The following is a 26,071-nucleotide window of genomic DNA, read 5'->3' as shown; positions in this document are numbered from 1 at the left end:
TTCTTTTGTGAAAAATAGGGTTGGATCCCTACTCTACAAGTCTCAAGTAGGCTACGGTTCAATTTCATAAAGATTCACTTTTTGAGTGCTTTTGTTACTATTTTTAGCTTTTCATGTTTTTTGATGAAAAGTGATTCCATTTTCTAGTTTTGGTGGACAAGGAGAAGCCGTGGTTACATTTTAGAAAAAGTTGCTCATTCTTCTTCTAACACTATTTTTTAGCTTTTTGTACTCGTCCAGAAAACAATGTACTTTTTAAAATATTCTAAACCCTATAGTAATAATTTTAGTCAACATTTCCATGAAAAAAAAACATACGATGAAGAAATGGGATTAAACAAAAAAATTATGGAAATTATTCTTTTAGAAAGTAGTATCATAAGTATGTTAGGGCGGTACGGTAATTGTCATGATTTCAGCCAGACACCACACTGGTGAAGTCCACTTCACTCACTTCTCGTTAGTTGCTAGATATTGTTTTACAAGTAAATTGAATGGTTTTAGCTAAAGTTGACTTCCAAAAGATGCACCATGCTTTTCAAAAAGATTCCAAAAAGCAAGATCTTAATGATAAATACAACAACTTATTGACTTCCCAAAGAAATCCCAAATCATTGAAAACAAGTATTGTATCATCCACATAAAGACCAAGAATCACAAAACTACCATTTTGGCATTTTATTTATAGGCTGGGATCTAAAGAGTAAGAGATAAATCCATGAAGGGAGAGAAAAAGATGAAACTTTATATACTAGGCCCGTGAAGCTTGTTTGAGACCGTATAATGCCTTATGAAGTTGAGCAACATGGTCTTCCTTACTTAGTTAGAATAACAAACTCTTCTAGATGCTCCATATAATTTTTTTCATTTAAATCACCATTCAAAAAAGTAATTCACGCATCCATTTGGTGAGTTTTTCATTCAAATTGAATATCAAATGGCAATAAGACTTGGATACATGCAAGAAACTAGTGAAAAGGTCTCTTTATTAGCAAGAGAATGGGGTATAGGAAAGCCTCTTTATTTGGCAGTTTAAGGAAGTCAAAGCTCTAGCATTAAGAAAGCAATCAAAGGAGAGCTTTTAAATCCAAGCAGGTAAAACGGCTAGTTTATTTGAAATCAAAACTTCCCCCCAAAATGAAATTTAAAATCTAGCGAGAAAAAGTATATTAACTAACATATCTACGGGAAGAGCTCAATGTGTAGATTATAGAACTATAATATCCGCTCAAATCAGGGATTGTATGTAGGAGTTATGGAAGGATGAAAATCATACTGTTGTCCCCCCCCCCCTTTTTTTGGGGGGGGAAGGAAAAGTGCATCCTTTGACCATTCTTACACCTCTCTTACACACCCACCATTCTTGCACACATGACATGGACCTATTCGTCAAAATGTTAATCACCTCCATAATCTCATGGAAAATAAAGAGGCCCTCCTAGACGTCATCCTCTTCCTAACATTTGCAAGGGCATGCTAGAAAGATGAGAATGACCAACATCAACCAATATTTGTCAAAGCTACATCAACTCACGAGCTACAAGTGATGCGGCAACATATTCAGGCTCGGTGGTGGAAACTGCACAAGACAACATCATTTCTTGTTGGTCCAAGAAACAAGACAACCATTAATGAAGAAGAAATTTCCACTAGTTGAACACATAGATAAATGTAAGCTCACACAATCTGCATATGTGTAACCAAAAAAGAGAGAGATTGCATAGAGTTTGATGTCAGCTATTATCAATAGACCAAACCAAAATTTGTAGTGTCTTTTAAGTATTTCAATACGTGTTTTTCTATAGAACAATTCTTAAGAGAAGGACACGCAACATGTTTCCCAAGATAATTGGCAACAAAAAAATATTAGGAGGACAAGTTTCCCACAAACTAAAGATATATAATTAAGTTAGCATAAGGTTGATTTATAACAAGCTAACTGCCATTTTCAAAAGTGTTTTTTGTAGAGCTCCAAAGACAAATAGTATTGACCAAATGTACAGACTCCAAACTAGATTTTTGAATAGTATCCACAATAAACTTTGACTATAAAAGTAATAAGATACCTTTCGTGCTATTTCTTTGAATTTGTATGCCAAGACATGAGTGAATCTCTTCAAGATCCATCATATCAAATGATAAATACAACAACTTCTTGACTTCCCAAAGAAATTCCAAATCATTGGAAACAAGGATTCTATCATCCACATAAAGATCAATAATCACAAAACTACCATTTTGGCATTTTATTTATAGGTTTGGGTCTAAAGAGCAAGAGATAAATCCATGGGAGGAGAGAAAAAAATCAAACTTTATATACCAAGCCTGTGAAGCTTGTATAAGACCGTATAATGGCTTATGAAGTTGAGCAACACAATCTTCCTTACTTAGAATAACAAACTCTTCTAGATGCTCCATATAAATTTTCTCATTTAAATCACCGTTCAAAAAGTAAATCACGCATCCATTTGGTGAGTTTTTAATTCAAATTGAATATCAAATGCCAATAAGACTTGGATACTTGTAATGCAAGCAGCTGGTCTCTTGATAATTAACACTAATAACTTGAGAATAACCTTTAGCAATTAAATGGGCCTTGAATTTGTTGAAAGATCCATCTACTTTGATTTTTTTCTTATACACCCACCTACACTTGATAGCTTTAGTCAGTATCTAGTAGCTTTTAGAGATAAACAAATTGTACTCTACTTCCATAGCCTCTTGCCATTGATCCTTTTATGGAGAACAAAAAGCTTCATTATAAGTGACAGGATCTTCAAAATTAGAGAAAGCGTTATCAACAATATCTTCATCATAAACATAAGAGGAACTAGGCAAATCAATAAAAATGTCAACATCGTCATTGGTAACGTTTGGAATTGATGGTTGTGAAGTGGAATTAGTGCAATGGAAACAAGATAATCCTCTCCTATGGTAATAGTGCTCCACTCATCATCTGTGAAAAATCAGAACCTTGTGTTTTTAAGGTTCACCGAGTCCTCTTGATGTGCAAAAATCATCTAAATCTTTGTTCATTCCACAGGCACCAAGAAATACCAATCTATATACCAAATTACCAAAGTTTCAAAGCATTGGAAAAGTGGAAGAAGAATCATATGTTGCCTCCCTTGGATGATATTCAATTTTTAAATCTAGTTTGGGTAACAATATTTCAATTTCATCATGTAAATAGATTATAAGGTTGGATCTTATCCAAGAATTTATTGAACTCACAAGGATAGGAAATACAAAAATATGGGCTCCCTCTAAAGCAAGAATAGGATAGCATTTAACAATTGGTAAAGTCTAAAGCGATGGCAACAAAGATGAAAGTGAATTTTTTAGTCAAGGTTTGCCCAAATGGGTGTGATGTTACTCAAGAAAAACAATGTATGGCTCCAATGAAGCTACTTCATCAATGGTAAGGATTCTACAAGGGCAACACAAATATTTGGCTACCCAAGCTTAACCACCAACAACTCCTCAATATATGAAAGCATCTTTAACTACAAATTCAAGCACACTGATGTATAAGTACTTTTGAAGAGTAAAAGAGAAGGAGATGTCATCAAAGTCAACCAAGCACCATGCCAACAAATAGGAGATGGGGATGTAGAAGCATCATGTAATGGGACCATAAGAAGGCACTCTTGTGGTGATATCAAGGGCCATACATAAATGGGTGCGAAGGATAATTTAAAATATGTGAACACTATCTATTTAAAGGGGGTTTACTCGTAGCATTGCATGTTTCTCTCAATTAATCAAAGCTATGGCAACGGATGTTTCTATTTATGTGTGTGTGTGTGTGTGTGTGTGTGTGTGTGTGTGTGTGTGTGTGTGTGTGTGTGTGTGTGTGTGTGTGTGTGTGTGTTGTGATGAATGATCTCCATGTTGAGGGTTCTTGACATACCCTCAACACTTGTCAATCCCAAACGTGGATCTAATCTCCCAAGAAGGGATATGGTTTCCTTTTTTTGGTAGGGATGTGCTTGCAAAAGTACAATCAAATTGACAATGCAATATTGAGATGCCGCATTGAGGTTCAAAAGAAACATGAAAAACACTATAATTTTTCAACAATTTGGTGAAACTAGGTTCTCTAAAATTTTGGTACAGATAGGTGCCCCAAAAAGTTTTGTAGTTCTCCTTCTATACATAGAAGCATCATTAGCAAAAAATCCTTAGGAGCAATGAAAACCTCAAAAGTACAATCTGCTAATTTCTACTAGTGCCACTATGATGTACAAGTCTTGCTTGCTAGCTGTTCAAAAAGAACAAGATAATGGAATGGGACATAAGTGATATGAGATCTTGATGGATCCTAGTCTTGTAGACATGAGAGAAACGACACAAGCACTAATCACACAAACCATTGTTCTCAATCATGCTTATGCATTGTCAATGCTCAAGTTGCATGAAGTTGAGGTTGCATGACGCACAAAATGGAAGCATGGATGTGAAAAGTGTACTTCTCATGATCATTCAAGTAGACTCTCTCTCTCTCTCTCTCTCTCTCTCTCTCTCTCTCTCTCTCTCTCTCTCTCTTCCTCTCTCCACACGATCTTCTTGTTGAGGGTTCTCCCTCAACAAGACAAACTAGAGACAATAAAAAATGTATGTCAAAAGCAATACAAGATTCCAAATTGGTCTCATACGATGGGGGGGGGGGGGGGGAACTACTCATAAATACGTTGACGTAGCATGTGGGTTCAACAAGAGGGGTTTCTTAGTCATGAAAATCACACATTTTACACATAGAGAAGGGTATTCATCAAAGGGGTTTTCCATGGATTGAATAGGAAAAGTGGTTTATTCATGAATGTGGGATGCATGTCTAACCTCACCATCCTATCTTATTGCAGTATTGGTGAGAACCATGATTAATTTGTCAAACCATGAGACGAAGCTGCCTCGACTAGTGCATAGAGGCTACAAGAGGTTGTCAATCTCTCAAAAAATAACTAACAACTCGCATCTAACTCAAGCTACACTCAAGTGACTGAAATCACCAAAAGCCAATCGCTCATCGGCAAGCAAATCACATCCGTTACAGCATCAAATGACATCCAAACGTAATGGAACTTCTAGGACAAGTTTATAAGAGCTAAGCACACATGCCTATGGTCTTAAACCCCACTTTAGGTCAAGTTCCAAAATTGCGATTATTAACAACATTGCATTTTTGACCTAGTTGTTTTCAACCCAGAATGCATCTAAATGCTTAGCAATCATGCCCCAATACCCCACCTATGCTTAGTTTTCAATTTAAAAGTGTAAATTCTTAGTTATGATGAAATTAGGCCGCGGGTCGGCGACGCCAAAATCTACGAAATATTGTGAATGGCTTACACCAATGCGTAGAGCTCTTACCTACGGTTGCAATGCAACAAACATATTCGCAATGTGACAACCGGAGAGGGAGTAGGAAGCGCGAGAAGGAGAGGAGTGAGCGCCGTTAGCTCACGTAGAGTATTTTTTATCCAAAAACTTATAAAAAACTTACAAAAATTGGCTCTTATACCTTAGCCAAGGTTTTTGAGTGGTCAAAAGTAATAATCTGGAGCTCTACCAAAGCTAGGAATTGACTGGCTAATACAATATAGAAGCTTGTAGACCCGGCTCATTAATTACAAATTTTACCAAGAAAATAGGAGTTACAATATTCTCGATTTATCAAAATAATAATTGTTTTACAAGGAGAACTCCAAAAAATGGTGTCCACATTAGCTTGCTGCTAACATTCCCCCCCTCCTCGCCTGTGTCGTCCCTTGACACAGCTTTATGGGCAGAAGTAGTCTTTGGGTTGACGGCGGGCAAGGCGGTCTTTCAGTGCTTCCAGTGCTTTTTGGTATCTGATTTTGCGTACTTTTTCTAGCACTTGCAAAAACTGCATGGTGACTCGGTTTTTGAGTTCCACTGCTGAGTATCCTACAAATCTTGATGTGAGGTTGCTTATCACGGGCGCAAATATCTTCGTTTGCGAGGTGAAGAAGCCAGTGTAGAATGCCTCTTCAAAGGTTAGCATATTATGCGAGGGCTCCTAGGAACATGCATCTGGCATAGAATCCATAAAGGATTTCTTTTGAAGGTTGCCCACACAGATCATAGCATAGGCCTTTGTTCCCTTCCAAGAATGAGAGCCATGGGGCTCCTGTTTTCTCAGGCTCATTGAATACCTGTATGCATGTGAGTAGCATCCTGCAGATCTAATATAGCATTGCACAGGAGAAATCTGGCAGACTCTTGAAAAATGCCATGGTGCCCGTTAGGGTTTTCACCATGTATTCTTCTGTCACTTGGCCTCTCTCTAGAGCTGGCAGCCTGGGAAAATTGAGCCAAGTTGGCCTCTTCTTCTGGAGTGATTCATGCGCTTGCCATGTCCTTACTCTAGGTACAGGATAGAATGTTGGATCTTTCTGTAAGGCCGCAGGTGCTCTTGTGAACAGAATCAGGTATCTTGGATTCTTGTTCAGCCAGCTTAGCCTCCACTTCGGGTGGTCTTTATCTGAGTCATCTTCTTGCATATTCTCGTATATTCTTTCTTTTACCTGTAAGAGTTCTACCTTGATGAGAGGGTATGGCAGGGATTGTTGGTGCCATTGAGTGTTGATTTGATTGGGAGTGAGTTGAGTGACGTTGACAAAGTGTAAAACTCTCAACTCCCAATCCATAGCGGCCTTCAACTGCTCATCTTCCTCTAAGGTGATCTTCTCTTTCAGTGCACAACTGGACCATTGGCACTGTATCCTCGTCTGTAATTTGGACCTGAAAGTCTTTGTCACCACTCAGCTCTGCTATAGACTGCATCTCAAATTCAGCAAATGAGACCGAGGGGATGTCAATTTGGGGCGGCTCTAAAGTGCCTACCTCTTCGTGTGTGTCGGGCTTTCCATCTCTGAGGAGTTGATTCATACGCTTCAGTTCTCCAATCTCTTTTAGGAGCTCCTCCTCTCTTTTGGACCCGCATCACTGCTAGGTCTCTGCGTTGTGACTGTTCAAGCTTCAACTCCAGTTCTAAATCTCTATTTTTCTTTTCAAGTGCCTTGTACACTTCATCTGTTTCCTTGATCGAGGCCACGGCTGGATTTTCTCTTATTTACCGCAAGAAAGTGGCCTGATCATTGATTCTCTGTTCAGAATATTGGAGAGAAGTGTTGGCTACATCTAACTACACTTGAATTTTTTGAGCTGACAGAGAGGTGGTAAGAAGTTCGTTTGTCACTTCTGTCAGCTGCTCATCTTTGACTTTGCGGGCATCAGATAATTTAGTGAGAAGATCACCTAACTCCTCCATTTCCTTCTGTTGTTTGTCCCTGGCTATCTGATGTTGTTCTGCTTCTATCTTTAGCTCTTATACTTGCCTTTGGAGATCATTGATAGTACTCATCCTGTCATCGAGCTCTCCTTGAAGAGAATCGATGACCATTTCTAATTCCTTGGCTTTTGTGTTGCGGTTGAAGGTTGTTGAGCGGAGTTTCTCCGTCATGAATTGCATCTGCCTTTCATACTCATTTACTTGTAAAATCACTTCGTCATTGGACTGCCACTCCTCCTGTCTTGTGAGTTGTGATGTGCCGGCAGCCTCTTGTGTTTCTTTTTGCTATGTTGTAGGTGTTGATGGTTCTATAGAGGTGGGTGGTTGTTCTTCTTCTTGGCCATCCTGACGCTCTGATACCTCGGCAGTTTCTGGCTGAGTGGAAATAGGTGGTGTGGTCTCAACCCTCACCATCTCTTGAGTTGTAGGCTTTTCTGCCTTCTCCGTCTCGGGCTCTATCTCATGTATAGTGGTATGTTCTTTTTCAGTATCTACTGCTTTATCAGTGTCATCCGTTGGCTTGTGAGTTCCTTCAGTTGCCTGCTCTGGTTCTAGCTCAGCTTCTTTTTCCTCATGTTGTTCGACATGATCAGCTTGTTGTGTAGATTCTGTTTGGTGGGTGAATTCAAAATCTTTTTCTTTGTCAGTCTCGGCTTCTTCATTGGTATGGTGGCCTGGCGGTGATGGTGGTGGACTAGGCATGGGTTGGTCCTCTTGGTCCGGCGGCGGTGAGGTGGGTCGGGGAGATGCCTGGCTTTGCTCTTGGGAAGCCGCTTCCTCAGCTTTCTTTGCCGCGTCTTCCGCCTCTTTCAACTTTAAGGCTTCGACCTCTTGGTACATTCTTTCTAAATGATCTTTTGGATCCTCGGCCTCTTTTCTTGTATGATGCTTTGTTCGAGGTCCTTTCAAGACTGTGGGTACCCACTTTTCTGGGTCCTTTCCTTGTGCTTGCCTAGTGCACTGGTAAGCCTGTTTTTCTCTTTCACATCTTGCTTGTTTTTAAGCTGGCTCCTCTTGGTGGGCAGCCACAACTTTCCTCTTCATCTCTTCACTCCTAGCTCTTTTTTCTTTGTTGTCGGAGCTTTCACTGTTGTGCCGCTCTGATGAGCTGTCATCTGATTCATCACCTGATTTGAATGATCTTTTCCCGGGTTTTGTAGCTCTTGGAGAGGGTTGTGCTGCCAAGATCCATGTATTCTGATCCGGGGTAGGCTGTAGGTTGTTGGCCATGCCGATGGCATGATAGGCTATTCTTGTTAATACTTCTGGCACGCCCAAGTATGTTATTTTACCCTCCTTCTTGGTGGCCTTCAATATTGTCAAGACATATTGCACGTGTTCCACAGGCTGCCTTGTTGTTGACTTCAGAACTTGTGTAAAGGTGGTGGCCACGACGTGATTTGGTGTCGTGTACCTTGATGGCCTTTTTGCCAGGAAATGGAAGTATTGATGGTACAGACGGGCTGGCTCTTCCACCTGTTTGTGGATGAGATAGGAAAATGTAGCCGCAATTGTTTCCTTGGTAAATTTGCTCGCAGTCTTCCTGTCTCTTGCCCACATGGTCATCCCTTCAGTGCCAATCTGAGTGCCTCTGCCACTATTTCTTTTGTAATTACAACCTCGACCTTGTTTCCTTGGTTTTCTGATATTTGGGTGGTTCTGTCTTCTTTGATTGTGGATAGAAGCTCGTAAGCTTTCTGAAAGTCCACTCCACAAGGCTCTTGTTCGTAGAAATGTCGAAGCCCCAACCTGCGGTTAGCCTCTTTGGTTTCTGGCTTTGCAGCTACATCATAGATCTCTTTAGGCAAGAGCTGCAACTCCACCTGATGCCTTTCTTCACTCTTAAACCTGCCAGTGAAGACCGTGGTGTGGTTCTTCCAACTGTTCGTTAGAAAGGTAGGATGCTTTTGCTGCTTTGACTGACTCGGGGTCTAGTTGATACAAGGGTAGTTCTTGCAGTTTCTCCTTTTGGTTTAATTTCTTCTTGGCCTTCTCCACAGCTTGCATTGCTCCTGTTCAGTGAATAGAGTGCAAGTTAGCAGATTTGTCAGACTTTTCTTTGGAATGTCCTTTTAGACTGAAATGCTGATAATTTGGTCCAAATTGCTTCAAACCAATTTTTGAACAAGCAATGATGCATTAAATCATGCAAGGAACAAAATTGTATGGTCAAAACAAAAATTTGCAACCAAAGTAAATAATCGCAATTATTACAGCTGGGAAAAAATTTCAACTTTTTGCAAACTTAGCTTTATAGGCTTGAAGTACATGCCAATTACATGCTCTGTGGGAAATATGGGCTCATTTGGATGTATAGGGTGAAAATGGTACCAGATTTTGGTTTTAGGATACTGAAACAGTAGATATAAAGGAAATTTGAGATTTTGAAATCCAAATTGACTCAAAATTGGCTAGTGGGCTTACCACAACATGTACTTTGGATGTATGATGACAAAATATCCAAATTCTCCAATTTTGACCAAAAAGTAAATAATCGTGATTATTAACTTTTCTTCGAAAATTGATAATTTTTGGCATAGATTGGTTCTAAGCATGGTATAGACCTTGGGTATGAGATATGAGGTGATTTGGATCAAGAAAAGTTGTTTATAACCCAGATTTTGGCTTGCAAAGACTTCTTTGCATTTTTTGGCAATTTTGCAAGTAATGGGTTGTCATTTTGGCTCATACTTGATTTTTGCCATGTAATAGGTGTGTACACATGATAGGTGAGGTGAATTGACAATTTCCAAGCAAAAGTGATGCAAAAGTAAATAATCGCGATTATTTACAACAGTGACAAAAACTTTGCAATTCTCACAAATTTTGACCTATACATGTTTCATACACCTAATACAAGTCCTAAATTGAATTTGGTCAAGTTTGGTCATGCCGGAATCACTTTGTGCTCTGTCGACTCTGAAATCACCATTTTTTGTGATTACTCTGTCTGTTGGGTTGGTCGGTCAACTTTGAGGCTTTGGACTTGTCCGTAACATAGTCGTGAAGCTACGTGTCCAATTTTGGCTCATTTGGAGTCATTTTGGCCTCGTATGTCAAATTTGATGCTTTGTAACCTTCAAGCCATTTTCTACTTTTCGAGGACTTTACTTGATGGATTTCACCAAACCAATCATATACATTGTATATGAACCTTATTAGTAAGCCATCTGTGGAGTCAGGTCGGAATTCTGGCATTTTCCAAAAACCCTAATTTCTCTACTAGGGACCCCCTTGACCCCAACCGAATGGTCATCTGATGGTATGGAAAGGTTTTATTATGTTAGGGCATGCTATGGTTCAAATCCCATCCAATTTGGTCAGGCTGGCAGGCCACTTTGGTCAGTTTTAGGTCGTAGGTCTTCGTGCACTGCTTGGTTTCTAGGGTTTTTTCTAGGGCTTTAGACTAGCTACCGGCCGTACAAAATGGATCATTCATGAGTAAAGAACTTACCCCTCATGTCTCGTGTGAGACGGCGCTGAAAAAGGTCAATTGTGGGCTCCAAAAATGTCGCGCGAAAAAGGCCGAAATGCTCTTTCTGCAAAGGCTCCAAGTGGAAATGAGGTGGTTTTAGCCTACCCTGGATATCTATACTTGGACTTCTCGAACCAATTTTCCCCAGATTCCCCCGTTAGTCCTATTAAGCCGTGAAATCTATGTTAGGCTCAAAAATTTCCAAAATCGGATTCCTGTAGCTCATTCTGCACGAATTTTGCAAAAGTAGGCCTGGCCCCCTAATTTAGGCTTCCCGCTTCCATCTTTTGATTTTGTTGAAATTTTTTGTACTTGTCCGCCTTGTCTTTTTTATCACCACCGTGTCTTCCATTTTTCCATCTGAGCTTCCCTGCTATTTATTATTAATTTTTTACCTTTTTATTCAAAAAAATCAAAGAAAATAGCAAAATGCTCTAAAAAAGTAAAGTGAAAATCCAATAATTAATAAAATTCCTTGAAAAACACAGATTTATTTCTTTTTGTTGGATTTCTTCATTTTTAAGCCTCCTTATCAACAAAAATGATGAAAAATACCCAAAAAAGGACTATTTTTGATGATTTTCTGATAGTATATACACTATTTACACTCATCGGGAAGATATTTTCATTGAATTTTCCCTTATTGATGAATTATAAGGGCATATTAGGTAATTTTGCAAAAAAATACATGTTAACATGGAACTTTTTCCTCCCTCTTCAAACATTGCCCTTAATTCCTTAGTACTTAGTGCCCTTCCACCCCTCCTAGATGGCGTTCTCCGGGACGACTGCGTGCATGGGTTGAAAAAGTGTGTCTATGCATAGCCGTGATTGGCTCTACCATGATATGAAGATCAATGCAATTTAACTCAGTATGCAGTGCAAGAGTTGGGTCTTGAGTAAATAACTCAAGGGTTTCCGATGTCGAGGTTTGCTATCTACTGATGTCTTCCAAAGAGCAAATCTTGTAGCTTATGTGCTCTCTCTTTGATAGTACCATCAAGGTGTTTTAGCACGCTGATTGCTTGAGCTGTTGGTAGCACATTAGACAATTGTCGAGCTTTTTCTCGCCATTGGTAGCTCGGTCGGCTTGGTGCTGTATAGTGTTTTAGAGCCTGTTGAGACTTAACTCGCCATTGTTTGTTTGGTTTCGTGGTGTGTAGAGAAGATAAGTGCTCCTTTTTCTTCCAAACCTTTTTCATGTTAGGTTCCTTGTTCATAGATGCTCGATTTTGTTCTCGAATCCTTGGAACCGTCTTCTGTTTCTTTGGTGAATTTTTAGGCACCCAGATCTGATTTGGTTTATCCACAAGTTGTGCTTTTGGTACCCAAATTTGTCTGACTCCTTGCATGCTACTTGTAGCATTTGTTTGTCGAGGAGATGGAGAAGATTTGCTTCGTGGAACGGTCTTCTGATTGCATCTTTTCCATTCCTCCTTGCTTGGTGCAATAGGAACAATGAGTTGCCCTCCTTTAAGTGATAGCTTTAGCTGATTCATATCCCAATCTGGTACTGCTTTGTATGTACACATCCAAGGAATGCCAAGAATCATCGTCTCATTCATGTGTTCATCTGGAAAGCATACAAACGGATGCAGACATGAACATCCATGTACTACCACGTTCAAGTTGACTACTCCCAATGTTGCAGTTGGATTCTTGTTGCATCCTTTGATTGTCGTTATTCCTGCTGTCAATGCTTGACTTGTTGCCTTCTTGTATGTGGAATAACTAACTGCATTCACTCTAGCTCCTGTGTCTACTAAAGCATTGGTGCTATGATTGTTGAGTTGTACTTTGATGCGCAGATCCATTCCATCTAACCAGTTGTCACCTGTTGAAACTGCATCTTTGTGTAATTCCCATTGTCAATCATCTATTTCCAAAGTGTTGATGGGAATCGATATCTGTTGATTCTTGAGAGCAGCTTTACGCTTGAGTACCCGAAGTCTAGCTTCTCTTCTTCATCAATAACCTGTTGTCGCTTCTTCTTCCTTTGTTTGGTTGCATGCATTCTCTCTAGCAATTCATTGGTTAGTGGCAAATTGTATTTCTTTAAACGACATCCACTCTGGTTCACCATCTAGGGTGGACAATTTTACTGCTCCACTTGGATATACATCTTCAATGATAAATGGTCCATTTCCCTTTTTCTTAAACTTGGGAATGTGTTGCTTAAGGGAATAGATTAAAACTAAGTCCCCTTTCTTGAAATTTTTTGTGATTAAGTGGGAATCAAAAAACTGTTTTTGTTTCCGCTTTTGTGCATAGATATCAGCTACAGCAGTTAGCCTTTGCTCGTCTAGCTTTTCCAAATCTTCAAGTCTTTCTGATAATTCATCTTCAGTCCACTCAAGAGTCTGTGCTACTCTTAATGTCGGAAATAGAAACTCTATTGGGAGTATGGCATCAAGACCATAAACAAGGTTAAAGAGTGTAGCATTTAGAGCTGTTTTGAATGAACCTCGATAAGCCCATAGAGCAGCATGGAGATTCATTTCCCAATATGTCCTTCTTGAACTAACCACTTTGGTTAGTACTGAGCTAAGAATTTTATCCATATGCTCAGCTTGTCCGTTTGCTTGTGGGTGATAGGGAGCTGATTTCTTATGGATAACCATAAACTCATTAAGCAAATACTCTATTACCTCATTGAGGAAATGAGTTCCCCGATCACTGACAATCTCTATTGGCAATCCATACCTTGTGAATACATACTCATATAAGAATTCAACAGTGGTTCTGGAAGCATTCTTTTGGGTTGCTTTAGCCTCGGCCCACTCCCGGGGCGGTCACTTTTTAGAATGTGTATGATATCACGTGAGTTAACCGGAGAGGATTATTAAAAGACCAAAATGTATAAAAATGTATACATACAGAGGGGGGTGGGGGTTTTTTAAATAGGCTCACAGTGTAAGTATAGTATGTATATTGGGGTATTATTGATTACCTCTTTAACTCATGTGATATAGGGGTCTTTTGATAAGCGAATGCCCCGGGGGGCCACTTGGTCAAATAGTCCGTAGCTACAATGATATATTGAGCTTGGGTTCTGTAAGCAGGTGGTTGTATCGGTCCAACAAAATATATACCCCATTTTGCGAAGGCTCTAACCCCCATCATTGGTCTTAAGGGCACGCTATCTACTCGTGTTGGCATTTTTGCTCATTGACAAGCATCACACCTTCGCACATATTCTTTGGCATCATGTGGCTGCCGTCAAGATTGCTCTTGCAGTGGTCTCACTAGAAAAGTGACCTCCAGCTAATCCATCATGTGCTTGTTCTATAATCGGAATATACTCGTTTTCATTTTCACAAAGACGCAAATGTTGATCTTTACCTCTCCGATACAATTTGGGGTCAATAAGAGCATAGTCTCTTGCTTCAGTTTCAATTGCTCTTTGAAGGCATTTACTCATTTCCTCAGGAAATGTTCGGCTCGATAAGTAAGTAACCAGATAATCACTCCACTTAGGAATAGGTGACATTTGAAAAAATATTACATGAGGAATGGGTGGTTGTTTCTGAAATTGAGACCAGTCTTTTACAAAAGATATAAGATCTCTTCTCATAGTCGGCCAAAATACTCCAAGTCTTAAGATTTGTTGCATAGTTTGATCTTCTGCAAAGTGAAGTCCTACTATAGTAACATGTGCTTGACTTAGGTGTTGTTACTTTTCTTCAGGGTTAATGCATAAAATCAATATCCCGTCTCGATTTCTTTTATATAGCCTTCTAGCTAGTAATTAGTACATAGCCGATTAAATCAATTATGATAGAAAGTGGTATTTGTGAATCCACTTGAGCTATTGTCATTAATGACACAATGTTTTTCGACCATCTAGGTATCATTTCCACGGAGAACAAATAGGCATCTCGTAGATCATCGTCTACCCCTTTAGGTGATTCCCCTGAAACGATTCTTGACAAATGATCTGCTCATTGATGTGTAGTGCCTTTTTTTATAGCCACATTGAAATCAAATTCGAGAAGAATGATGAACCATCTCACTATTCTCTCTGTGTTGCATAGTTTGTTGACCAAATATAACAAGGCTTGGTGGTCCACAAAGATCACAAACTTGTTGGCCAATAGGTAATGTCTATACTTTTTAAAGGCATAGATCATTCCTAGTCCTTCTCTTTCAATGGTGGTGTAATTATTTTCTGCCATGTTCAATTGTCGGCTAGCATAAGAAATAGGAAAGTCAATTTTTCCATCTCCTGGTTGGGCTAGTATACAACCAATAGCCAATTGTGAAGCATCTACATATATGTGGAATACCTTATCCCAATCGGGTGCTTTAAGTATTGCAGCTGAGGCGAGAGCTTGCTTAAGCTTCATGAAGGATTCTTCACATGCCTCGGTCCATTCAAAGTGTATAATCAAGCTATACATGGGTTTTGCAATTATAGCGTACATGTAGATGAGCCATCGGTAATATCCACAATGTCCCATGAAGGCTTGCACCCCCTTGACTGTTGTTGGTCTAGGAAAATCAGCAATAACATGAATCTTCTCAATATTGGTGGCTATACCATTCTTAGACATGATATGTCCAAGAATTTTCCCTTGTCTTCCCATGAATGTGCACTTTTCAGGGTTTAAGCAAATCTTGTAAACTCTACATTTCTCGAATACCTTTTTGAGGTGTTCAAAATGATCATCCCGGATTGACGAATGTACGCATAGATCATCCATGTATACTTCCAAGAATTTCCAAAGATACTCTTTGAAAGCATGGCTCATCGATCTCTCAAATGTGGTTGGAGCATTAGTTAACCCAAACGGCATAACCCGATAGGCAAATATACCCCATTCTGTTGCAAAAGCAGTTTTATGTTGATATTTTGGGTCAACTAAAAGTTGATTGTATCCCAAAAAGCCATCTAAGAAGCTGAAAGCTTCTTTTCCTACCACTCGTTCTAAAACATGCTCAGTTATCGGAAGAGGAAAATTGTCTCTAATGGTAGCTGCATTCACTTTTTTGAGATTAACACACACTCATAATTTCCCATTCTTCTTAGATACTACCACAATTGGAGACACCCAATCAGTGTGTTCAATTTCGTAATGAATTCGGCTTCCTTCAGTTTTTCAATCTCTTCTTTGATCTTTCTGGAAAATGTTTCGTTATAAGTGTATGGTCTCTGTCTACTTGGTTTCGCATCATCTCTCATGGGTATAGTATGTTGATAGATTTTTGGATAAACACCCTTGAGATCCTTGTAAGACCAAGCGAAGATATCCCGGTATTCCTTTAACAAGCTTAGCAAAATCTTTTCTTCTTCTTCTGTTAAGTCATTGCAATGTAAGCCAGTCTAGGTTCCTCTCCTGGTCAGCCAAGTCTACCCTTTTAGGGTTTTCAGGTCCTTCGTAAGAGTCGCCTTGTTTATGATCTCCCTACTAGGTTGTTTGATTATGATTTTCCGATCTTGGAGAGTATACTTTTTGTAATGGGATGGAACATGCATGACATTCTTACCATCCTCTTCTATGGTTTCCATTTCGGTGGTGTATATCTCCTTTAGAGCTTTTTTCAACTCTTGATATTTCTTTTTCCGCTCGACTCTGGTCATGAGTGGTTTTTTATCCTGATGTTCTTTGTGAGTATCCTTCCTTGCTTTTCTCAATGTCTGAGACATTTTTGAGTTTCTGTTTGAAGGATATCTGCCAGTTATTTTGTCCTTGACACAATCATCAGCATCTATCTGCATCAGGAATTGTGTTTTACTGGAGACTGATGGCAAAGGTCGTGCTTTTACGATTTTAGTGTCTTTCTTTCTTCTATACCATTTTTGTCTTCTTGATTTCTAGTTTGGAAAGTCAAAAAACTTTTCCTCCCCTCCCTTTAAGAGTAGTTGAGCCCTGTATGCTCTTTTTCTGATCCCGAATCTTCTGAGGTAGCTGAGTGTTCATCTAACTCATCAGTTGCATGGTAATAGAGGTTAGAAAAGACTTGTTGAGCTTTCATCAAGTCCTTTGTTTCCTCATCTTTGTTTTCAATGTTAAGGACTGACATCATTTGGATGGGAATTATGTCGTAGCCATCCTCATTGCAAAATTGAGTAGGCATAGACGTATTCACATATACATCCATTGTCGCTAAAATTTGAGTCCAGTCGAATGGTTCAAATAAATACTCTGGAAAGGATTCAGGTATGTAGGCTTTGTCTGTACAGTCCCTTTCTAGGATACATTCCTCTCATCTTAAGCTTCCATTTTCTGAAGCTCCGCACATCCAAATAGGAGTGTCTTTGTTTAACCAAGATGGGAGTTTAGTTTCAACCGAAGAGACTGAATCAAACTCTTGGATGGGTGTTTTCAAGACATCTCTATAGGTGTGATCTTTTAGATTGACTCTTGTGATAGATCCCACCTACTTCAAGTACAGATAGTCGTTTCCCCAATCTTGGATAAGCTGTACCTATCGCATGAAAGGTCTTCCCAATATGATTTCATAGTTGAGTTTTTTTCCAAAGTCTACTATGGCAACAATGTGTTGATATTCAATTCCATAGGAGTTGACTATCACTTTTTCTAGTAGCCCTAGTGGTCTCTCAATGTGTCCGTCAGCCAACTGCAATTTCATTCATGTTTATCTAATGGCTGGATGTCACCAGGATTCCCATACTGGTTTAGTAGCTATGGCTATGCCAGGTCCACTATCCAATATTGCCAAGGTTTCAATGTCATTATATTTCATTGGGAGGGTGGTGTTTCCTTCTTCCCCTTCATAATACTCTCCAACCTTGTTCATAAGAACTGATCGAATCCCTTTGTTTTCTGTTTCATTTTTCAAGTTTCCCAGATTCTTAGAGATTAACCCCGTTATCCCCACCTTCTCTAGGGTTTTCTATAAATCGTTCCATAAGTATGGCCTGAGTTTCAACAGTTCTCTCAAAGTAAGAGTGCATTGGATAGGTGTAGACATGATTGAATGAATGTTGTCTACTCCTAGGGTCTGTTTGGCTCTTTTTACTTGAGTGGTCTTGCAAATGATAGATTCATCTTTGTTATCTCCCAAGTAAGAAGGTAATGTTTTTAATGTCACAGGTTTAAATATTCCTGAAGCCTCCGATCCGCAATCCCCGTGCAAGGATTGTAAATCCATGTTCATATCAGATGGTAGGTTATCCAACCAGACTTCCTCTATAGGAGCTAACTTTAAAGTTAGTCTCCCATCATTGATCTCTCTTACCTTTTTCCATAAGTGTCCTGGCCAGTATTCCTTTACAAATGGAATTCCGTCTAAGGCATCTTCGCTGTCCGGCACTATGAGCTCTGGTTCATTTGTTTGAAGGTGGGGTTCTGCCACCACATCGGATTTTTCTTTCGTTTCTTCTATCGCAAGCTCTTCCGGTTTTGCAATATTTTCAAGCTTGGGTTTTTGTTTATCCAGCATTTCTTGAGTGATTCTTACCAAGTTTTGATAAGCTTCCAGCTTAGCTGCTTCCATGTCTGGAGATGGATAGTTTTTCCATTTGTTTTCCATGTTTTGGCCTGCCTTGAGTCCTGGTTGGTAAGCTTCCAAGGCAGCATTGATAGGCTCAAAAATTTTATCAACCAGAATGGATCCTCCAGATTTCACGGTTGTTTCCTTGAATTCACTGTCAGTTTCTTTCAACTTGTCCTGGGCTAGCATTTTTGCTTTCTCTTCGTTTTCAATTCATTGTTTTTGTTTTCTCATCTCATATCTTTTGCTTCTGCTCCTTTTGATTCTTTGAGAAGAAACTTTCGTGCTCTCCGAATTGTCAGAGGAATTGTGTCTCTTTTTCTTTGCCTGGGCTCTAGTGATTACCTTGACTGGAACAATCGATTCTCTCTCTGATGAGATATTAGGCATCACTTGGACTACGTTTACTACAGTTTTTCCCTTGTTCAAAGGATTCTTAGGACAATATTCCGAAAGTGTCCTCCCTTTTTGCAACATTGTATGCAATACGCTTCAATTGGTTTGAGGTTTTTGTCAGGCTCTGGACATTCGTTCTTCCAATGGTCATCAGCACCACAGTTATGACAGTGTTCTGTTCTGGGCTTCATCATGGGTCTTCCCATGGGAGGTCTAACACCTTGATTAGCTACATAATACATTGGTGCGAGCTATGGTGGAGCATAAGTCATGGCTTCCTCCATTGGTGGTGGGTGTGGACTATACCAATCTCTCTCTACCATTACTGTAGATGGACTAGGCTCTGCATAGGGTGTAACAGGCACTACTGCTTGTTCATCTATGACTCCTTTTGAGTGCGTGTACTTTATAGGCACCGCATTATGTCCTGTATAGGAGGTTGTTGTCCCAACACAGGTTGAGGTCTTTCCATACCCATTGGTGGTCTTTGAGCTTGAGCCATATTAGGCTGATATCTGTACATGGGTTGCCCCTAGGGCCTCATGGGCACTTACTGAGCATTCCCATCATACTTTGGTATGAAGTAGCACTCGTGGGTCTCATGGTTGTTCCATTTACCCTCGATTGCACACCATTTTTGTGCCCTAATTGGTTGTCCCTGTGGGGGTATCCTCTGTCCTGGTCCTCTCATAGGTGCTTTTTGCATATTTCTCATCATGTCATTCATCCTTTTTAGCATATCTTCTATGGTTGAGAGTGGTGCCGCAACAGCCGTTCCCACTTGTGCTGGTTTTGTGGATGTTGTCTTCTCACTTTGGTTATCCTTAGGGACATCCTCTTCATTGAAGATCTCACAATTGTCTCCTAGGTCAATAGCATTAGACACACACGCCTCTAGGGTTGTATTATTTTTACTATAGAGTATAGCATGAAGTTTTTTGTTTAGCAGTCCCTCCAGAAACAATGATACAAGTCGTTCTTCTGCAGGTATCTCCATCTCTAGGCATCTGGCAATGTATTGTTTCATTCAAGTTGCACAATCCCTAACAAACTCACCATGTTTCTATTTAAAGCTGTAGATTTGAGCTACCGTATTATGTTTAATCCTTGTTTTAGAAAAGCAACTACAAATCCTTGAGCCAATGTATTCAAGTCCATGATTGACCTTGGTGGAATGTTTTGGAACCATGTCAAAGCTTTTCCTTCTAATGTCATTCAAAACCCCTCGAATTGAATATGGAAATCGAATATACGCTCTGCTCTTAGCACTTGCTTAAAGCTTGCTAAGTGGTCATATGGATCCCCTGATCCACTGTATTCTCTGACCCATTTTTGAAAATCAGCTGGTCTGACACGTCCGTTTGGTTCAACTCCACGTCTTCTGGGAGTTGGTCCTATTCCGAGTCCTTCAAACCAGTCTGTCAAAAATAGTGACTCATGTAGCCCTGGACCGGCCTTAGTGTCACTCGGTTTTCTATGTGATGAGGTGGTTTCTGGTTTCTTCACATTACTCTCCGATGATCTCTCACGATGTTCGTCTCTTATAGTGTTTTCCGGTCCTTGACCCAATATTCAATCCTGTATGGAATACCCCTGGTATTTGGTTTGTTCTACCTCTTCAGGAGTCATCATAACAAAATTGTTGTTATAACAATCCCTAAACAAGTAAGTTGGTAGATCCGCAAATCCCTTATCTTTGATCTTTAAGATATAGATGATCTTCATGGCAATTAATTATCCTGGCCTAGCATGAGAAGTCCAGAAAAGGTCTTTTATCTTCCCAACAATAGACTCTGATCCTAGGATTATTGTACTAAGCCGTTTCAAAGGCTTCAAGTCTACTTGATCGTATCCCTCAAATTCCAAAGTTGGTGGTCCTTCTTTTGCTAACATATCTGGGATTATAGAGTTTACTTCTAATCCCCATTTGTCTACCACATCAGGATTTTCAACTTATACATATTAAATTTCGTTTCGATCCATGTACATTTTTCCTTGTTTGTTTGCCTTAACCTCTTCTTCGAACTCAATACCATGGTCATCAATGTCAATAGCATACTCTTCGTTAGGATCCAAGTAAAACCTAGGCTCCATGATGGTTAGTCTTGTAAAAAGAGAGTATATGCTTATAGCGCATTGTCGTTCCGGTTTCCGAGTGAGTCGAGTAAGAAGACATTTCGGATGTTGAATCTGAAAAAGTGTCTGAGACTTCTTTAGGAATTGTGTGCAAGGAGTTGCCTTGATTTACGCTTTCTTCAGTGGATACTCTATTGGTGTTTTCTCCGAATAGGCCTTGATTTCCTATTACACGACCGGATCTAAGGTTCATATAGATTGCAACTTTCTGTCAAGCCACTGATTCCTCGTCTGCAACCTAATTCCTGTACAAAATTAATCAAATTAGTTATTTTTCTATAAGGACAGTAGAGCTCTTGAGAACTCTCGTGATTGGTCTCTGTATCTCACTTCAAATCGTGCTATGGAAGTCAAAATTTTAACTTTCAGATTCAGTTTAGCAAAATTAAAGGTCTAATCTGTAACATGTAAACTGAGTGTATATGTACCATTTTGATCCGATTGAACCCAAAATTGCCCTATGGCTTTATATTATGCTGGTCTAACACTGTATAAGCCCAAAAGTCAAAATTGAAATCTCTGGATAGCAAAAGTAAATAATCACGATTATTTGCTTTTGCTAGGTTCTGGCACTTTTTGGATTGGTTTGGCAAGTATACAACTTGTTAAAGCCCTTGGACACGTTTCAACAAGTTTAGACAAAATTTGATCAAGTTTACCGACTGTTGTGTGTCCACAGACTCTGATTTTGAGAATCTAGCTTAAGTCTCACTTTTGTGGTCCAAATTTCACCAAAATTGATTTGTGCGGTCTACTTGATGAGCTTGGCCTTGTGGTATACTCAAGTTTGCAAATTCACCAAGTTTTGAAGCACATGTAAATAATCGCGATTATTTACTCCTGACAAATTTTTACAAATTTTTGTCCCAACATTGAGACAGATCTATTAAGCACCTTAAGTTAAGGTCACTAACCAATTTTCATCAAGTTTGGACAATGTTTGGTCAAATGGTCATCAATTATCGGTCCGCAGACTAACTTTGCAATTTTAGTCACAATTCTCACTCTAGTGATTCAAATCTTACCAAATTTGGTTTGTGGGCTTATTACAACCTGGTAAAGCTAGTGGTATGCCAACTTGGTCAAAAAATTTCAAAAACAGGGCAGATGCAAATAATCGCGATTATTACTTTTGACAAAATTTTGAAAGTTTTTGGTCAACTGAGCATATAGACATGTTTATCACATCAATATAAGCCTATGAATCAGTTTTCAACAAGTTTGGAAATTTTTCCTCAATTCACACTCAAGATTCAAAAAGTCAATACAAACTTTAGTTTTTACCCAGTTTTTTGCCAGTTTAGTGATCCAAATCTCTTAGGCCTTTACAAAAGTTATTTGTACACATGCAATAAGTCAATGGTATGAATCTTGGCCAATTTAGAGCAAAAATTTAATAATCCCGATTATTAACTTGACGCTTGAAATGAGCACTTTTTTGCAATTTTCTCAAAGACAGTCTTTTTATGATGTTTTTTAAGCCTATAAATCAAGTCAACTCTTAATTTATCCTAAAATGTCAAGAAAAAGTAAATAATCTGAGTTTTTGTCAACTTCTTGAAATTTTTACCTCGAAGTGCCTTTGAGCTTACCCGCTGGTTCGAACAACTCTTAGGCTTACTCTCCAGTCGGATTGAGTGAATTCGAGTCTTTTCAAGCTATTTCTAGCCGTAGACCTGAAATTCTGCAACTTTACATAACAACTCACGCTTGATTCTTTCAGAGAGAGCAACGTTCTAAAATCCACCTCGGATCCTACTTACCCTACTCCTAGTTTCTCATGCAATGGGACTGTGGAAAGTGTCCACAAACACTCATTTTCTTGTGTTTTTTATGTTTTTCAGAGTCTTGATCTTAAGACTTGTCTCGTCTACCGATCATTCTCCAAATCCTAATCTAAATCTACAATCCTACATTCCTAAAGGTACTCAGCAAGTACGATTACTTCCAAGCTACCTCTAGCAAAGGACGACAATCTTAAGCTATGCGGTTTCTAAAAGAGAGTTTTGAACTCTAGGCAAACCTGGAAGAAGTTAAAGGACAATTACATAAGACGCTCATGTTTTTCCCTAGTTTAGGTCTCTTCAATCCCCGGCAACAACGCCAAATGTGGGATGCATGTCTAACCTCACCATCCTATCTTATTGCAGTATTAGCGAGAACCACGATTAATTTGTCAAACCATGGGACGAAGCTGACTCGACTAGTGCATAGAGGCTACAAGAGGTTGTCAATCTCTCAAAAAAAAACTAACAACTCGCATCTAACTCAAGCTACACTCAAGTGACTGAAATCACCAAAAGCCAATCGCTCATCGGTAAGCAAATCACATCCGTTACAGCATCAAATGACATCCAAACGTAACGGAACTTCTAGGACAAGTTTATAAGACCTAAGCACACATGTCTATGGTCCTAAATCCCACTTTAGGTCAAGTTCCAAAATCGTGATTATTAACAACAGTAGATTTTTGACCTCGTCGTTTTCGACCCAGAATGCCTCTAAATGCTTAGCAATGATGCCCCAATACTCCGCCTATGCTTAGTTTTTGATTTAAAAGTGTAAATTCCTAGTTATGATGAAATTAGGCCGCGGGTTGGCGATGCCAAAAGCTACAAAATACTATGAATGGCTTACGTCAATGCGTAGAGCTCTTACCTACGGTTGCAATGCAACAAACGCATTTGCAATGTGACAACCGGAGAGGGAGTAGGAAGCATGACAAGGAGAGGAGTGAGCTTTGTTAGCTCACGCTGTGTATTTCTTATCCAAAAACTTACAAAAATTGGCTTTTATACCTTAGCCAAGGTTTTTGAGTGGTCAAAAGTAATAATCTAGAGTTCTACCAAAGCTGGGAATTGACTGGCTGATACAATCTAGAAGCTTGTAGCCTCGGCTCATTAATTACAAATTTTACCAAGAAAAAGGAGTTACAATATTCTCGATTTATCAAAATAATAATTGTTTTACATGGAGAACTCATAAAAATGGTGTCCGCGTTAGCTTGCTGCTAACAATGAAAAATCTATAGATTAGGAATTTCACAATTAGACCTTGAACACATGTGATATGTGGGTTTTAGGTATAGTGATCCCTCCCTCCCTCTAAGGTCTCATATTCCTTACTTTGAAGGTATGAGCTTATTGGAATTAGGGTTGCAGAGAAACACACACAGCTTGGAGAAGACGAAGGAAGCTCAAGGCACACAATAGAGAGTATGTTACTTAGTGTGCAATGAAAAGATAGATAGCCCTAGAGTGATGGACATATATACAATGCACGGGGGAAAAAACCTCCTAAAGAGGGAAAAAATGCCCTGGCGGTCCTAGTGTGTTCACACACATCACTACCACATGTATATGGTAACAAATCCCCCTTGGAGTGATGCGGTGAACAAGAGCTGGAACATGAGTAAAGGGAAGTGCCATGCCCTAAGGACAGGATCAGTCCACAAAGGGGAGTAAGCCCAAAGCTTTGCGGAAAGCTTCAAGCTTCTCACGAGACAATGTCTTTGTGAAAAGATCTGCAAGGTTGTCCTGTGTTGGCACATAAGCCAAGTTGATCTCTCCTGCTGAGAGCCTCTCCCTGACATGGTGGTAATGCACCTCAATGTGCTTTGTGCGAGCATCAAAAACTAGGTTCCTCGCAACTGCCAATGCGCTCTGACTGTCAGTGTAGATAGTGTTGGCAATGTCCTGTCCAACACCCAAATCGGCCATAAGGCGTCTGAGCCATACACACTCAATCGTAGCTGTGAAGACTGCCCTATACTCAGCCTCACAACTCGAAGTGGCCACAGTAGGTTGCTTCTTGCTCAACCATGATATACATGAACTGCCAAGCATGAAACAAAAACCACTTGTGGACACTCGTGTGTCAAAACAACCAGCCCAATCTGAGTCCGAAAAAGCATGTAAGTCTGGCGGCAATGATCCCCCCTTGGGATAAAACAAGCCAAGATGTAAAGTGCCACTAAGGTAGCGGAAAAATCCTCTTGAAAGCCTGTCAATGCTTAGACCCTAGGCTATGCATAAATCTGCTGACCTGTGAGACTGCAAACTAAATATCTGGCCTCGTGTTGCATACATAAATGAGGCAGCCAACAGCAGTTTGGTAAAGAGTGACATCAGCAGGATCGCCAGCATCATGTAGACTCAACTTCAAACCTGTTTCCATGGGAGTGGTAATAGGTTTGCAATACTCAAGTCCAAACTTACATAGCAATGTCTCTATGTAACTTTTCTGACACAAGGCAATACCACCATCACACGGCTTAAACTGTATACCCAAGTAATGATGCAACAGCCCCAAATCTTTCATCTTGAAAGTAGCATTTAAATCAGCCTTAAATTCAGCAATATGTCTCTCATTTGGTACAGTGATCAGCAAATCATCAACATAAAGAACCACGATGAGAAATACATCACCCTCACGCTTTACATACAATGTGCTTTCTGTTGGATTGTTACGAAAGCCTTGTTTGACCAAATGAGTGTTAGCTTTCTCATACCAAGCACGAGGAGATTGCTTCAACCCATACAAATCCTTGTTACATTTGCACACTTTGTCCTCTTGTCCTTTTATGACAAAACCGCAAACCTGCGTTACATAAACTTCCTCAAATATGTCACCATTCAAGAAAGCAGTAACAATGTCTGATTGATGTACATCCCAACCAAAATGAGCTGCCAATGCACATAGAAAATGCACAGTAGTCATACGACAAGTGGGAGCAAAAGTTTCTTCATAATCTATGCCTTTTTGCTGTACATAACCCTTTGCAACAAGTCGATCCTTATGGCGATCAATCTCACCATCCGGCTTGCGTTTCAACTTGTAAACCCACTTTGTACCAATGGCCTTTTTGCCAGGAGGAAAATCACATAAAGTCCATGTGTCATTTTCTATAAGTGCATCATATTCTGATTGCATGGCAACCATCCAATTTTCTGAATTCTGTGCTTCATCAAAAGACAGAGGCTCCTCAACATCATGTAAACTAGACACAGCCAAAGCATAACAATCTGATGCATAAGATGCATGGCGAGAGCCTGAACGAGTATGAGTAGACAAAGGTGCATCCAATTTACTGTCACGCAAAGTGTGCACCAGCCATTTTGGCATACCTCTAGCCTGCTCATTTTCAGCCTTTTCCTCATCAAGTACATCATGTACATCTGCATCAGTAATAGGCTGATCTAAAACATTTTCAGAAACCCCCATAGGCTGTACATTTGCCTCATTGGAACTTACATTCGTATTTCCACCACTAAAAAGAGGCAACAAAG

The sequence above is a fragment of the Adiantum capillus-veneris genome, chromosome 1, assembly GCF_014529385.1.
Source record: "Adiantum capillus-veneris isolate H3 chromosome 1, ASM1452938v2, whole genome shotgun sequence".
Taxonomy (NCBI): domain Eukaryota; kingdom Viridiplantae; phylum Streptophyta; class Polypodiopsida; order Polypodiales; family Pteridaceae; genus Adiantum; species Adiantum capillus-veneris.
This window is presented reverse-complemented; position numbering follows the sequence as displayed.